The sequence below is a fragment of the Phascolarctos cinereus genome, unplaced genomic scaffold (assembly GCF_003287225.1).
Source record: "Phascolarctos cinereus isolate Bilbo 61053 unplaced genomic scaffold, phaCin_HiC Scaffold_4;HRSCAF=312, whole genome shotgun sequence".
NCBI classification, from domain to species: domain Eukaryota; kingdom Metazoa; phylum Chordata; class Mammalia; order Diprotodontia; family Phascolarctidae; genus Phascolarctos; species Phascolarctos cinereus.
The window spans coordinates 340,804,712-340,822,476 of NW_027555847.1; the positions used below are offsets into that span (position 1 = coordinate 340,804,712).

Sequence of the window (17,765 nt, forward strand, 5' to 3'; positions counted from 1 at the left end):
TTTTGTTGTATGGCCTATTATGCTTGTAATTTCCCCAATATTGACACAGTCCTGCATCCTTTGTATAAATCCAGACTGGTCATAGCATATAATCTTTGAGATACATTTCTGTAGTCCCCTTGCAGATATTCCATTTAAAATTTTTGCATGAAAGTTCATTAGGTATATTAGTCTATAGTTTTCTAACAAAAGAAAAATAAATAAATAAAATAAAAACTAAGTTAGAAAATGACATCTATTTTATTGTTTTTTTTTATAGCTCTTAGTTTTATTTATTAATTGATGGGCATTTTTGTTTTTAACTTTGTTGATCTCTTCTTTGATTATTTTCAGGACTTCTGTGTTGATGTTTGATCTGTTGGTTGTTGTTTTTTTTTTACCTTTTTAAAGTCATATTATATATATTTTTTCTTTTTGTTATTTGGTGAGGCAATTGGAGTTAAGTAACTTGCCTAGGGTCACACAGCTAGTGAGTGTTATGTGTCTGAGGCTGGATTTGAACTCAGGTCCTCCTGACTCCAAGGCTGGAGCTCTATCCACTGTGCCACCTAGCTGCCCCTAAAGTCACATTTCCAATTCATTGATCTATTCTTGTTTTTGTTGTTGTTGTTAATAAAAGTGTTTAGAGATATAAATTTCCCCTAAAGACTGCTTTCCCTGCATCCCCAAAATTTTGGTATGTTGTTTCATTACCACCTTTAATATCATTGACTATTTCTATAATTTGTTCTATGACCCACCCATTCTTTGGGATTATTTTTCCAATTAATTTCTGTTTCAAAGTACCTTTATTGAAAATGATTTTTTATTGCATTATGATCCATTAATATTTCTGCTTCTCTGTATTTAATTGTGATGGTTTTAGGTCCTGATACATGGTTAATTTTTTTGTGAAGATGCCATGCACACGTAAGAAATAATTATATTCCTTCCTATTCTCATTCAGTATTTCCAAAGGTCTATTATATTTAAATTTTATAAAATTCTATGCAGGTCCTCTATCTCTCCATCTCTCTATTCATTCATTCATTCATTTGGTTAGATTTATCTAGGTCTGAGAAGGGTAAATTAAATTCTCTCACTCTTTCAGTTTTACTGTCAATTTTCTCCTGTGACTCATTTAACTTTTTCCATTGAGAATTTAGATGCTATGCCATTTGGTGCATATATGTTTAGTGCTGAGATTATTTTGTTGCCTATACCTTTAAGCAAAATGCAGTTTTCTTGTTTATCTCTTTTAATTAGCTCCATTTGTTGTTGTCGCTTTGTCTGGGAGTATGATTGATACCCCTGATTTTTTTTTTTACCCTTTCAGTTGAATCTCAATAGGTTCTTCTCAGTCCCTTATTTTTACTTTGTGTATAGCTTTTGATTTCAAGTGCGTTTCTTGTAAACATCATATTGTTGGATTCTGGCTTATCCTTGTTTAGTCCCTTCTTATTGTTTGCTCATATTTACCTTTTTGTGCTTCTTTTGATTCCTGTGTTTGTATGTTAAGATTTTACGTGGCTCTGACAAAAATGTTCATGTAAGCATCAGGAATACTAACAGTTGTATATTTCTTTAAAGATAAATTTCCCCTCTCTAAGATTATTTTCAGTTTTGCTAGGTAAATTATTCTTGGCTTTAAGCCTACATCTTTTGCATTCTGGAATATCATATTCTAAACTCTCTACTCCTTCATGGTGTTAGATACAAAATTGTATGTGATATTGGCTATGGTTCCTCAGAACTTGAATTATTTCTTTTTTACTGCTTGCAAGATTTTGTTTTCTTTGACTTGGGACCTTTGGATTTTGGCTATAATATTCCTGGGAGATTTCATTTTGGGGTTCTTCCAGGAGGTGACTGGTGGCTTCTTTATTATAACAAATCTTTTTTTAAAAAGAGTCTAGGTTCCTTTTTCGTTCATGACTCCCAGGTAGTCCAATCATTCTTTAATTTTCTCTGGTCAATTTTCTGGGTCAGTTTTTTTCTATGAGATAACCTATATTTTCTTTAATTTTTCAGTCTTTTTAATTTGTTTTGATATTTCTTGATGTCTTGTGGAGTCATTGCCTTTTATTTGGTCAATTCTAATTGTCAGAGAGTTATTTGTCCCAAGCTGTTAATTTTCTTTCCATTTTTTTCTTCTGTAGTTCTCATTTTCTTTTCACTTTTTTCTTCTACTACTCTTATTTAGTTTTAAAAATCATTTTTAGCCATCAAAAAAAAATAACTCTTGCATTATCTTTTCTAGTAATTCTGGTATGGCTGGTGTCTAAGCTGTATTTTTCTTTTAGGTTTTGATTATATATGTTTTGGAGTCATTTTCTTTTCTGTGTTTGTGTTTTGAGCTTCCCTGTAACCATTATAGGTCTTTATGGTGGGATTCTTTTTGTTATTGTTATTAAATAATTTTTTTCCACCCTACTTCTTGACTTTGGGTTTGATGTTAGAGTGAGCTCTGTACACTTCTGTGGATAGAGAGGGAAATACCTGAACTGAGCTTTTGTCCTCCTGGGTCCTTTTGAAACTTTCTTATGGGTGCTGATTGTTGTGTTATTCTAAGGTCTTAGGAACAGCTCAGGCTCAGGACCTGCAAGTTTTCAGGTTTCCCAAAGTGATGTGACCTGGGGTGAGATCTGCTCACTTCCATATTGTCTGAGGTCTGCAAGTTCCTGATCCAGGTTTGGGTCTGATCGAGATACCTGACAGCTAACCTCTGGTTACAAGTTTCACAAGACTATTGCTGCATTCAGCTACTATCAGAGTGCTGGGAAGCTATTCAGATTCAGAGCAATTGAACTGAAGGCTCCCCTTTGGTCTGAGATTCTACCTTGTCAGCTTGGACTGAAGGCTAGAATGCAGTCCTTGTTCAACTCCTGGCATCAGAGTCATATAACTACTCTTTGTTTTTCAACTGGTTCCTCATTTAGGGCACAACTATATCCCACAATCATGACTATGCGTCTCTGCTACTACTAGGTGCAGGTCTTTAGTCCACATTGGATATGCAACCCAGAATTAGTCAATGAGTGATAGAGCTGCCAGATGGCACTTTTCCCACATCCTGCACTAGTTCAAGGATTCCCTGGGACCACTTCTGGTGCTTTTTGCCCCTATGTACAGATTTAGTCCTCCTTCACAGTGGTATGCTCCTGCCAAATTCTGTTCCTTGTGTCCACAGACCTCTCTGTCTCCCTATGCTGATTCAGGCTGGAGAAATGACTCATTGATTTTTTTTCCCCTTGAATTTCCTAATCAGGATTTGGTCTGGTGCATTTTCTAGATCTTTGTGGAGGAGTGCTGGTTTGTACTTCTTTCTTCTATTCTACCATCTGGACTATATCCCCTTGGGTCCTGTGTTGTCAACATTTTTATCAATGATTTGGAAGAAGTCATAGAAGTCATACTTTTCAAATTTGCAGATGACTCAAAACTGGCTAGTATTGCTAACACACTGTATGATAGTCAGGATCCCAAAAAGATCTTGACAGGCTAGAACACTGAGCCTAATAAGATAAAATTAAATAAGTACAACTGTAAAGTCCTGTAATTGGATGCAGCACTGGCAAAGGAATTCAAGGAGCCATGAGACAGGTGGAGAATAGTGTCACATAAGTCAAGGAGGGAAACATTCTGTAGCAATCAGCTCCCTAAGTACAGAATGATTAGACAATAGTTTGTCTACAAAAGATTTAAGGGTTTCAGTGGTCAAAATGAATCAGCAGTGTGATGTGGCAGCCAAAAAAAAAATCTGATATCAATCAATAAGCATTTATTAATTAATGATATATTTATTAATGTGTCATTAAAGTCTATGTGCCAATAGTAGATACTACTATTAGGCACCTACTATGCTAGACTTGGGGGTTTACAAGTACAAAGATGAAACAATCCTTCCTTACAAGGAAATTACTTGGTCTGCTTTAGAAGAGACATAGCTCCTAGGTATAGGGAAGTAATAGTCTCTCTGTATTGTGCATTGGCTAGATCATACCTGAACATTGTCCTCAGTTCTGGGTCCACAGATTAAAAGAAGGCATTGATAAAATGGAGAGGGTCCAGAGGAAGGTAGTCAGGATGGTGAAGGATATTCTCTCCCTCCTGTCAAGTCTATTTTGCTTCTGATCACTGCCTTCTTTTATCTGCCCTTCCTTTTATCATCCTTCCCCCATCCTCCACCCCTTATCCTCTTCTTCTCCTACTTCCAGGTTGGGTAAGTTAGATGTCTATATTCAGTAAGTGGTGTGTGTGTGTGTGTGTGTGTGTGTGTGTGTGTGTGTGTGTGTGTATACATGTATACATATATACACACATATATATTTTTCCTCTTTGAATAAATTTAGATGCCCACCCACTCCTATTTTCCCCTCCACTGTAAAAACTTTTTCCTTGAGTGACTCTTTTATATGAGTTGTTTCCCCAGTCTTCTTCTACCTTCCCCATTCTCCAGAGCAACCCCCTTTCTCACCCATCCATTTTTTTACATCATTCCAACATAATTGACTCACTCATACCCTTTATCTTTGTAGAATTGTTTGACTACCCTAATAATGATAGCTATTAGAAAATTACATGCATCATTTCCCCATAGAAAAAGGTAAACAGTTTAATCTTTTTGAGTTCCTTTTGCTTTCTCTTTCATATTTACCTTTTTATGTCTTTCTTGAATCTTGTATTTGAAAGTCAAATTTTCTATTCAGCTCTAGTCTTTTTTTTTTTTAATCAGGAATGCTTGAAAGTCCTCTATTTCATTAATTATCCACTATTTCCCTTGGAGGATTATATTCAGTTTTGCTGGGTAGGTTCTTCTTGGTTGTAATCCTAGCTCTTTTGCCTTCCAGAATACCATATTCCAAGCCCTCTTCTCCTTTAAGTGGTAGCTGCTAAATCTTGTGTTATCCTGAATGAGGCTTCACCATATTTGAATGGTTTGTTTCTGGCTGCTTGAAGTATTTTCTCTTAGACCTGGGAGGTCTGGAATTTAACTAAAATATCCCCGAGAGTTTTTCATTTTCATACCATTCTTCCAAGTAGTGATCAGTGGATCTGGTTCTAGGATATTGGGGCAATTTTCCTTGATAATTTCTTTAATATGATGTCTCAGCTCTTTCTTTGATTATGGCTTTCAGGTAGTCCAATAATTCTTAGATTATCTCTCCTCAATCTATTTTTCTTGGTCAATGTTTTTTCCAATGAGATTTCACATTTTTTTCTACTTTTTCATTCTTTTGACTTTGCTTTATTGTTTCTTGTTGTCTCATGGAGTCATTAGTTTCTATCTGCCTGGTTCTAATTTCTAATGATTTTCTTCAATGAGCTGGTTTTTTTCTGGTTTTTTTTTTCCCCCATTTGGTCAATTCTGCTTTTTAAGGAGTTCATTTTATCCATGAAGTTTTGTACCTCTTTTTCTATTTGGCCAGTCCTCTTTTTAAAGATATTTTCCTTCTCAGTATTTTTGGTACCTTTTTTACCAAGCTGTTAATTATCTTTTCATCAATTTCTTCCCTCACTCTCATTTTTTCTTCTACCACTCTTATTTGATTTTGAAAATAATTTTTTTTAGCTCTTCTAAAAATTTTTATTGAGTTTGTTTCCATTTCACTTTTTTTTCCTTTGAGGTTTTGCTTGTAGCTATTTTGACTTCATTGTCTTCTCAGTTTGTGTCTTGATATTCCCTGTCAACACAGTAGATTTTTTAGGGTCAGCTTCCTTTATGGTTGTTGTTGTTGTTGTTTGCTCATTTTTCTTCTTCATTTCTTGATTTGGAACTTTATGTTAGAGTTGGGTTCTGTTCCTCATAACAAGGTGGAGGTAGTGGCACTGTACCAAGCTTCAGGCTTTTTCACACTGCTGTTTTCAGAGCTGGTTCTAGGGACTTAGGAGTTTTTGCTGCTTCCGAGGTGGTTGGATCTGGGGAGAGGTGTGGCCACTGCTTTCTTGATCTGGTACTTAACCCAGGAAGGGCCCCTGGTCCACTGGCACTCAATTGATAGTGCTCCTCATAGCCCTTGCTTCCTTGGGATTGGAGGTAAAACTGCTCGTTGGGGTCCCTTATCACTTGTGACCAAAAGCAGTGCTGAAAGTGCTCTCCTCTGCCCTTGAATTATGACCCAAAGGTAGGAATAGGTAATGACTCTGCCAGACCTCATCTGGTCCTGTACCCAGTCCTAGCACAGGGGTCTCCTCTAGTGGCTCTCTGACCAGTTTCCAGGTCCCCTTACCATCTCTGGCTGGAGACCTCCCAGAGCTGTGCTGCTTCTGTTACCACTGGCTATTCTAGCCACAGGTGTTTGATCCACATGGACTTCAAGTTAACCTCCACCCCTGTGTCACAGATCTCTCTTTCAGACCTCCTGAGTAGTCTTAAAGTGGAAGAATGTTTCACCTTGACCTTTTGATGGCTCTGCCACTCCAGAATTTGATTTGAAGCATTACTTTAAAGGTGTTTGGAAAGGAATGTTGAGAGAGATCAGCTGAGTACTTCTCTACTTCACCACTTTGGCTCCACCCTTTGTCTGCCTCCATTTTTGATGACATTTATTTGATGGTATTCTTTATTACACTTCTCCTGCATGATTCTTTGTTTGTAATATGCTATAGCCTGCTCAGTATGACCAGGTGCTTCTGGGTTGCCCTTTGGGTGATTCTCAACCTCAATTCTTTGGAAATTATAGTGGTTCGTGACTTGTAACAATGCAATATCACCAAAAGAATATTGTTTAAAACAACAATAACAACAACAGATAATAGAATTGTAAAGTTAATCTTCTGTGGTACAGCTCTGACCTTGCCACTACCCTGCTCTAAAATCTTTCATAGATTCCTATTGCTTCTAGGATGGTATATGAACTCCTCCACTTGGTTGTTATTTAAGGTTTTCTATGATCTGACTCACCTGTTTCTTACCTATTCAAAAATTCTTTGGCATTTAAAGCTCTTTACCATTTGGCTCCATCCTGCCTTTCCAGACTTATTTCACATACATCTCCTTCAACTATTCTACTCTGTATCCTTACCATTAAGGTACAGTGCAAACAGAGCTACATTTTGAGTCAGAGGACCTGGGTTCAAATCCCAGCCTCATCACCTGCTATCTGTATGACCTTGGACAAATTACTTAACTTTTCTAGGTCTGTTTCCTTAGAAAAAGAAGGTGGTGAACAACCTCTGAGGTCTCTCCCAGCTTTAGAGCTATGATCCTCTGAAAGGTAGTTCCTAATGAAAGCCCCCAGGCTCTAGATAACATAACCTATATATCCCAGGCATGACAGTACTTAGCTCTTTCCATAAATTAGGCTAGAAAATATTTTTATTTCCTCTTCTTTCTCTCTCTTTGTAGTTGGGGCAAGAAAAGGCAGTCGATAGGGTATTAATCAGGTAAGTTTAGATTAGAGTTTTTAGTCCTTATTTGGGCACTAATTAGCTCATCTTTGGCAAATACTGTTTTCTTCTATATGCCACAGTAAAAACAGGAATAACATGCTATAGCCTCTCTTACCATTATCTTACAGTGACATGTAGGAATCTCTAAGTAAAAGCAATTTGAATGCTTCAGGAGGATGGACAGACACGAAGTCCAAGGTTTGCACTGTGATGATCCTCTTTTGACCTGTAATGTTAGACCATGTCAGATCTCCCTGGATGGCAAGGAGAAGAAGGCAAAACAGGGAGACTCCAAAGACCTCCCTTTTACTTTACCCCATGTGCTTTTTCAAAGTGAATCCAGAGTAAACAATCCCACGATAGTACAGGACTGCTTGGTTTCATGAACTCACTGCTCTTTCCCACAGAGCTAGGATCTAAGTGTATCCAGCCTTGAACATAAGCAGCCTGAGGGCTTGTCCCCTGCTTCTAATCCTACCTTCTTCTTCCAATTGTGACTCACTGGGTCTTCTGAAACAAATTGCTTGCCCTTAAGGAAAAATTGTGGAAGACAGCAGACTCTAGCCACAGAGTGGCTACAGCCATTGGAGATGGTTGCCTTGTGGTCCAAGGATGTAAAAGTTAAAGAGGAGGATATACTATCAGTTGCACTGAGATAGGAGTCTTCCCCCCAACTCCAGTGTATTGAAGATCACAGATCTAGAGATGAAAGGGACCTATGAGCCATCTAGTCTAACCTCCTTATCTGTAAGATGAGGAAACTAAGACCCAGGGAAATTTAGTGACTGGCCCATGTGACTACACACAAGGCACTGACCATCAGAGGTGGGATTTGAATCCAAGTCCAGAGTTGATGCTCTTTCCACAATACCATACTTTCAATATAGAAATCTTTGTCTGTTTTTGTAAAGGTAAAATCAAATAAGATTATCAGAAGCTCTAGACTGTCAGAAGTTTTCCATTAAAAGATAAAATAGATGACATCATTGAATGTTACTAAGAGGCTATTTCTCTGTCTTTCTCTGCTGCTTCCCCACCCCATAGCACATATACACACACCTAGGCACATGTGTATAGCATGTACACACAATATAGAAGGATAACTCTAGCACCTGGCCCTGATGAGCATGTGCTAGATTCTTACAAACTTAATGAAAAGGTCTAAGTAGGAAGTACTATTGTTCATGGGGTATTATTCCAGCTAAGGAATGAATGGAGATTGACAAAGGGAGTGAGCAACAAAGACGATGTATTCCCCACCCCCTTTTCAGTACCCAACATGGCTGGTCCAGAGTCTTTTCATGGCCAGACATGAGAAAACAAGATTCCTAAGATGAAAAAAAGAAAGGTTTTTTTGTAGTTTCAGATCCACCATCCTTCCCCTGGGCTAAACATGTGTACGCCAAGTTGCAGCCTAGAGCTTTTTTTTTTTTTTTGCTGAGAAATTATTAAGCTCTGAGAAAATGGGGTTTTGTGATGTCAACACTGATAGAATCTTAATTATGGTCACGCTAGTGGGAACCCTTCTAATAGTTTTCTCTGATCCCCTTTTCTGTTTCTCATTTCCTCCTTGTTATTCATTTATTCTAGTCAAGGTCTTTAATACGGGACCTTGTTAACACCCACCCCCAAAAGCCCACAGCCACAACACAGGTAGCAGCACCTTTCATCCAAAGAGTCTCAAACACACAACAAACTAATTACAAACTCAGCTATACCTATGGGATTCACATAGTTTATTTGGCTCTGGAAGGCATCACTTAAGGGAGTGAGAAACAAGGGGTTTAAATGATAGGATTAGCTCATGAGATGACCACGGCAGGAAAGAGGGGGAGGTTTGGAAGGAAAGGAGCTCTGGAATGGATAACCTAGTACCAGAATAATGCCTTAATCTGGATGACAAAGCTTTTTCATACTTGGTGAAAACAGAATAAAACAACAACATAGCACTGGCCATAGCTAACCAGTTGGCAAACTCTAACCAATAAATAATAATATATCAGCAAATTTGGAATCTTTGGATTTGTGGGTCATTCATAACAAAGGCAAAGATTACAGTTGACCTTGATATGATAATAATAGCTAATGTTTATATAGGACTTCAAGGTTAGCTAAATGCTTTAAATTTATTATTTCTATGTAATATTTTTTAGATTTTGAGTTCCTTGAAGGCAGACTGTCTTTTTCCTTTTGTTGTATCTCCAGCTCCGAGCACAGTGCCTAGCACAGGGATAGGTAACCTGTGGCCTCCAGGCCACATGTGGCCTTCTAGGTCCTCAGGTGCAGCCTTCTGACTGAGTCCAAGTTTTATAGGACAAATCCTTTTATTAAGAGAATTTGTTCTGTGAAGGTTGGATTCAGTCAAAGGGCCACACTTGAGGACCTAGAGGGACACATGTGGCCTCGAGACTACAGGTTACCCACCCTTGGCCTAGCACATAGTAGGCTCTTGATAGATACTTATTGAGTATTGACTATTTCCTCATTTGATTCTCATAACAGTCCTGTGAAGTAGGTGCTATAATTATCCCTATTTTACAGATGAAGAAATGGAGACAGAATTTAAGTAACTTGCTCAAGGTCACACAGTTTAGTAAGTGTGTGAGGCAGAATTGGAACTCATCTTTCTGACACAAAGTCTAGCACTCTGTGTCAGTCTTTGCAAAGCATTTTATTTCATGAAATGACATATCGTTTTTTAAAATGTTGTATTGTATTTTTATTTTTATTAAATATTTCCCAATTACTTTTTTCATTACTTTTTATTTTACTTTTTTCTCAATTACATGTAAACAAAAATGCTTAATATTCGTTTTTTAAAATTTTGAGTTTCAAATTCTCTCCTTTCCTCCCTTCTTGAAAAGGCAACCAATTTGATATAGATTATACATGTACAGGTATGCAAAACATTTCTATATTAGTCATGTTGCAAAAGAAAATGCAGACCAAAAAAACCCCCAAGAATAATAAAGTAAAAAAAATACACGTTGGTTTGTATTCAGACTCCATCAGTTCTTTCTCTGGAGATGGATGACATTTTTCATAACAAGTCCTTCAGAATTGTCTTGGATCATTGTATTGGTGAGAATACTTAAGACGCTCACAGTTGATCATTGCACATTATTGCTGTTACTATGCATGATGTTTTTCTAGTTCTACTCATGTAATAAGACAGCTTAAGTTGATCTGAATAATTTTCCTGTCAGAAAAAAAAATTTGCCCAGAAATTACCTCGAGTGGACAAAGAATTAGCCCCAGAGTCAGGAAGATCTGTGTTCAGATCCTGTCTCTGACAGATACTAGCTATGTGACTCTGGGCCTCGGAACTCTAACATAGGAGTCATAGAACAGCAGCTAACCAGCATTGATTAGAGGGAGTTTTAGCAACTAGAATTCCCTCCATGGGTGAAATGATAGATCTGGTAACATGAAGAAAGAAAAACTGCCAAGTCACTCAAAACAAGTGGCTCTTTCTCCTGTTTGTTCAGCTCTGCCCAGAAGAAGATTGCAACAGTGCTGAGAAATAGATTCCTGTTTATCTGACATCCCGTACAGTCAGGACAGTTCTCTATGACCAACCTCCAGTTGGGCCTTTAGCCTAAGGGCTCCTATCTTGCTCTCTGTAAAGATGAAGAGAACAAGGGATGTCGCAACTGGAATCTTCTCATGACATCACCTCTTTGTCATCTTCTCTTCAGGATAAATCATCTTCCATCATACACCATATTGGTTAACCCTTGAATATTTTGTTTCTTCCGCAACTTCTTCACTCTTCATCTATAAATTTTTCCTAATAAGTCTGTCTGAAACTAAACCCAAATGAGAATTTGGTCAATGGTAAACATAATGAGAGGAATTCCTTAATTTTTTTTGCATGTTTTCTTCTTGTTCAAACACTCTGGCATTGCACTATCCTATTTTTACACTAGAAACAACTATATGCATTATCTTGTTTGAGTCTCACAACCACCCTGGGAAGTAGATGGCACAGGTATTATCACCTCCATTTTAGAAACGAGGAAATAAAGGCTTGGCGGTGGTGGTGACTAGTCGCAGGTCAGAGGTCAGAGGTCACATAGTCTTGACTATGAATTAATTATGCACCTATACATGGATGGAGGGTTAGACTCAGAATCAAATGATCTCAACTTGATTCTTAGCAATGTCACTTAACAATGAGTTCTCTGGCATCAGTTTCTTCATTTATAAAAGAAAAGGCTTAGATTAGATTACTTTCAATCTCCCTTCTAGATCTTCTTCTATGGTTCAACTTTGCTGAAAGACCTTAAAGGGGGGAAAGCCATGACCTAGTCCAGGAGCACCCCATTTTCCTTTTGGATAGCACTAGCTGCTTGCAAGTTTTCCCTTATATCTTGGAGGCACCAGAGAATAGTGTGATGAGGAAAGGATTTTGGATTCACAAGACTTGTATTCAAATCCCAACTATGCTGAAGGTTTCTTACTGTGATATTGGGAAAGTCACTTAACTTATCTAGGCCTCATTTTCCCCATTTGTATAAGGAGGGCATCTCTGAAGTCTCTTCTGGCTCCAAGTCTATGATCCTAATCCTAAGTTTGTATGTTTCCAACTTTATTTTATTTTTTATTTTTTTTGGTGAGGCAATTGGGGTTAACTTGCCCAGAGTCACACAGCTAGGAAGTGTTATATGCCTGAGGCTGGATTTGAACTCAGGCCCTCCTGAATCCAGGGCCAGTGCTCTATCCACTGCACCACCTAGCTGCCCCGTATGTTTCCAACTTTCACCCATTGCTTAGGGTTCTGCCACCAAATATTTGATAACAGCTACTATGGAGTTCTTTCAGCCAGTCCTTGGATGTCCTGATCTTGGTGCCTTTCACTATCCTGGTCACACTTTTCTAGGTGTCCTTCAGTTTATCAAGACCTTTCCTGAACTGAACTGAATCCAATACTCCATCTGTAGGTTGATCAGGAGAGAACACAGTAGGGTTTACAATTTTCTTCAAGATAAAGTATACGTTATCTACAGACATTTTTATTACATTCAAGTCTCAGCCCAGATAGAGACAGTGTATCTCTGTTGTCTAAGGATCAGAACCACCAAAGCAGGAAAGATTCACCTCCCTAAGGTTCACCAGCAGCTGATATATTTTGGCCCTAACAGTACATAGACAGTTTCAAAGGAATGGCCCTTAATCCTGAATAGCTCCTTCTGTTTCTGCAGTAATGGTAAAGGAGAATTGGAAAATGGGGCAGACAATGCTAAGAACTACATGCCTTTAATATCATCTGTTAATATTCATGTAATTATCTATCTCTCAATGTACCATTTTTGTCCAGACACCAAGAAGTTGACACATTGAATAACAGATAAGATGCTAAACTTGGACTCAGGGGTACCTGGGTTCAAATCCTGTCTCAGACATTTACTATTTGTGGGACTCTAGGCAAGTTATTTAACCCCTCTGTGGCTCAGTTTTCTTTTCTGAAAAATGGAGATGAGGCAGAATGGACTTGATACCCTCTGAGGTCCCTAAAAACTTGGAATCTGTGCTCCTGCACTGTAAGAATCACCTCTATTTGTATTAGTCTTCTTATTATGAAGATACAAGCGTATCAGGGTAGAAGGATGAAATGCAGATTGTAGATATTCCTTGGAAAATACACAAAGGAGAGTTGGGTTAGCCTGTGAATGGTGTAGTACAGTCAGAGGAGGTTGGGCAGAGCTAAATTTGAGAAATTTTGCAATGGCTTTGATTATCCCAAACTATCTTCCCTGAAAAAGCCCATTTCCTCAACAATCCTACTCCCAAGTGGTGCTGTATGGCTATAGATCATGGAATACCATGAATACTGAAGGATTAAAATTACAAACAAATTAAAGGGCCATGGAAGGGCATCCAGGGGACAGAATCAGGGGGCAGGAAGGGAATAAGCATTTATATAGTGCCTACTATTTACTGAGCATTGTGCTAAGTTCTTTACAAATATTATCTGGTTTGAGCTTTGTAAGAACCTTGTGAGACAGGTGCTGTTACTAGCCCCATTTTATAATTTAGGGAACCGAAGCAAACAGAGTGTAAGAGACTTACCCAGCATCATACAGCTAGTGAATGTCTGAGGCTGGATTTGAACCTACTCGAGGCCCAGTGATCTATCCACTGTGCAATCTAGCTACCTATTTAGAGCAAAAATCAGTCACTCAATCAATAGACATTTATTAAGTGCTTACTATTTGCAAGGCACTCTGCTAGTTGCTAGGGCTACAAAGAGGCAGTTAGGTGGGGCAGTGTGCACTAGAACTGAGTCAAAAAGGCCTGAGTTCCAGTCCAGACTCAGATACTTACTTCCTATGTGATTTTGGGCAAGCCACTTAACTCCTGTCTGCCTCAGTTTCCTCTTCCATAAAATGGAGATAATAGTAGTACCTACCATACGAAATTGTTATGAATATAAAATGAAATCATATTTGTAAAATACTTTGCAAACCTTGAAGCACTATGCTATCTCTTTTTATTGTTTTAAAGAAAGGCAAAAAACAGTCCCTGCCCTCAAGGAGCTTCTATTCTAATGGGAAATGTAACTTGTATATAAATGGGTATATTCAAGATTCATTCAGAGTAGGTGAGGGTAACCTTAGAGGGAAAGGCACTAGCTGCTGGGCATGTCTGTCTATAACAGTCACCTGTAGAAGTTGGGGAGTCTTGAAGGAAGTCAGGGAAAAGAGAGCATTCTGTGCATGGTGGGGCAGCCAGTACAGAGGAGTGGAAATGGGAGCTGGAGCTCCCACATATACCAGGGATAGTAATTAGGCTCTCATGAAAGAAGGTGACTAAATCATATTGGCAAGTCAATATAATTTTGGATGAGGCAGATTGGTCATGCAGTGAGGGCAGACAAGCAATAGGTAATCCTAGGGCCCTTGTGATATGAAAAGAACAAAGTACTAGTGCACTGAGCAGATCCTCTATGTGTGACTTGGTAACACAGAATGAAAAGAAGATGAGACCTGTTGTCAGTGGTACCCAGAGCTTCAAAACTGCTGAACTCTAAAGTTATGATTAAGTGTCAGTAGCTTAAAACCGTAGCTTAAAAACTGGGATACCCAGTATTACTGTTTCATCTTCAATTCCTTCCCAAGCATCAAGCAATGGCTTTTAGGACCTTTCTCTCATCTCTCTGCTACTCTCCTCCTGATGCTAGGCCTTTTCTCAAAGTGGTCTCAGAAGGTGTTTTTATTAAGGGCAACTAGGTGGCACAGTGTGGGACCTTAAGTCAGCAAGACTCATCTTCGTGAGTTCAAATCTGGCTTCAGACACTTTTATCTGTGTGACCCTGGGCAAGACACTTAACCCTATTTGCTTCAGCTTCCTCACCTGTAAACATGAACTGGAAAAGGAACTAGCAAACCACTCCAGTATCTGTGTTAAGAAAACCTCAAATGGGGTCACAAAGAGTCAGACATGACTGAAATGACTGAACAACAAATAGTTGTAATTAGCTCATCGTCTTATTTAGAGCCAAACTTTTTTTCTTACTTGGTCCCAGAAGGCAGAACTAAGACAAATGTTTGGAAGTTGGCAGATGGGCAGATTTTAAATTCATAAAAGAAAATACTTCCTAACCATAAGAATTAACCAATAAACTGTCATGAGACGGTGATTGCCTTGTCTTAGTGCTCTTCAAGCCAAGGCTGGCTAATCATTTGTCAGGCATATCAAGTGTGAATTAGGCTATTGGGGTCACCTTTGGGAACATGTGCACTGGGATAGCTCCTACAGCCAGTTCATCCTTGCTAAATGGGCTTGTAGTAGAAGAGAAGTCCTGTTCAGCTGTGGGTCAGTGTCAGGGACCTCTGGGTCCTTCCAGCTCTGAGATCTTGTTATTGATTCTGTGACCATTTGTGATTACATGGAAATGGTCAAATTAATGCTACTGCCACCACTCAACAATATTCTAATCCATCAGAATGCAAATGAGAATGGTACAAGTTCTCCAAGAATGTCACCACCTTTGAAAATAAAATGAAGTAGAACTATGGGAATTGTTGATTTGCTAGAAATTTCAAATCAATAAACATTTATTAAGTACAGAGCACAGTGTTAGATATCAGAGGAAATAAGATTAAATTAGTTATGATTCCTGTCCTCATGGAGCAAGGTAGAATATAGTACTTATATACATCATAGTTTGCAATAGAGCATAAGTATAGGAACTATAAATAATTTTGGTGGGAACAACCAGTTTATGCACATTAAGGAAGGCTTCAGAGAGGAGTAGTTATTTGAGCTAGGTCTCAAAGAAATGGGATTTCAATGGGTTGAGTTGGGGAGGCCACTGCAGCTTTAGGGGATGTAGTGAGCAAAGACCTTAAGGAAGGAAAACAGGAGATGTGGGTATGGGATGGTGAGTTGTCCAGTTTAGTGAGGAATGTACAAGTTACATTATGAGAAGTAATATGAGATGTGTCATACCAGATTATGGCAGGCAAAAAGAATTTGGATTTTATTTGGAAATAAGGAAGGAGTCACTTAAGGTTTAAGAGAAGAGGACAGACATTTTAAATTTGTGCATGAAGAAGGTGAACTAGACAGTGCTGTGAGGGAAGCATTAGAGGGAAGAGATTGGAAATAGGAAGACTGGTTAGTGGGTTACTGTAATAGTTCACAAGGATGAAAAGAAGGACTTTTACTAGGGTAGCAGCTGTGAAAATGGCAAGGGAGGATGGATGGGAGGGATAATGTAGTGGCAGAATCAATAAGACTGAAGAATGTGGGAAGTAAAGGAAGATGAAGAGCTAAAGATAACATCAAGATCCGGAAGCATGGGTAGGATCAGGTCAATGGCGATGCCATTGGCAGAAATGAGGAAATCAGAAAAAGGGTTTTGATAGCAAGATATGAAGATTTTAACACGGTAATGAGAATTTTTGCAGCTTCTGATTCTAAAGCAATACTCTTTCCACTGTCCCATGCTGCTATCACACCTTGCTGTAATACCCTATCTTTCTCTGGAGGGTAGGATAAAGTACAAGGGAGAAGACTACTAGTTTAATTTAACTAATAATATCTATTGGACATTATAATCTCTTTTCCAGGCAACACTTAGAATTGATTATAAAAATGAATAAAAGAAAATAAACTGCATTTGTCCTTAAATGTTAAAACCAATTCCCTAGAGCTTCACCCTGAGTTTCATGAAAATATTTGTTGATTTTGTCTCTCTTATCTCTACCATTTACAACATAGTAAAACTGATTCACTGAAATACTCGGGGAATAAGATATTTCTATTTGTTTCTGTCTTCAGCAGATGGGCTAAAGTAAGTTGAGGGTAACCGACAGACCTCAATCCCATTGATGAGTTAAGGGGATGCCTACCCCAAGCATGTGAAGATTTCCCTGGTGGAATGGGCAGAAGAGAACAATTTGTACCAACGGCTAAAGCATGGGGTTGTGGAGCACGTAGAGCTTGGTCAGACATCACAGACACCAATGTCATCCACTGCATCCCAGGACATTCCCAGTCATCCTGACTTTTGTCTTGCTACTGGACTTTGATAACTGTCTCGAAGAGAGAGTGTGAGACTGATGATTTTGCACAGGTCTGCCTCACTTAAATCCAATACATACACAAGTCAAAACATCACCCATGATGTCATTGGTCCTCTTCAAAAAATGAAGGACGAACAAGATTTTTTGAACCTATTGATTGAAAATATTTGAAGTTACCTTGTAAGCAGCAGCTAGGAGGAGCAGGGGATAGAGCACCAGCCCTGAAGTCAGGAGGACCTGAGTTCAAATCCAGCCTCGGACCAAACACTTGACACTTACTAGCTGTGTGACCCTAAGCAAGCCACTTAAACCCAATGGCCTAAAAAAGAAAAAAAAAGTGGCACAACAAAGTTACCTTGTTTTTGGAACCAAAAATCTGGACTACTACCACTGAAAAATATTTTAATCCATCAAAATATAAATAAGAATGGTACAAGTTCTCCAAGAATGTTACCACCTTTTGCATTAAAAGGACTACTCAGGGGAATTGGTAGTACACCCTGAAATGACTGTGATGTAAACACAAAGGCATCAGCAATTTTTAAAAGAGTGAATAGGCTTGAGTGAAGTGAGGGCTTGAAGGACTTTCCTATTAGCAAAATGTATGAACTTGTGTGCTTGGACTTCGTGAATAAATCCTCATTAATAAATGAATGTGTGAGTGAGAGAATGAATTTTGCTTACCAGTAGCCTTTTTGGGGGGGTTTGTTTCCTTTCTAGTTTGCAACTGTGTTGGCAAAGCTGCCAGAGAACTGAGTTTTATTTAAGTGAAGTGTTACTAATTCAGGAATATGAAAAGAAAAAGAAAGTCTTTCTTGCCATTGGTTCTGTCCTAGAAAATCCAGAATGGCCTACATTTGT

At 38.5% G+C, this 17,765-nt stretch overlaps 1 long non-coding RNA gene across 1 annotated transcript in view; it reads left to right on the forward strand.

Moving 5' to 3' along the window:
- Positions 1–17,558, forward strand: part of LOC144456677 (uncharacterized) — a 105,990-nt gene extending 88,432 nt beyond the window's left edge. The window contains exon 3 of the long non-coding RNA XR_013485693.1: positions 16,660–17,558. This is a non-coding gene — a long non-coding RNA (uncharacterized LOC144456677). The remainder of the gene's footprint in view (positions 1–16,659) is intronic.
- Positions 17,559–17,765: the final 207 nt, after the last annotated feature.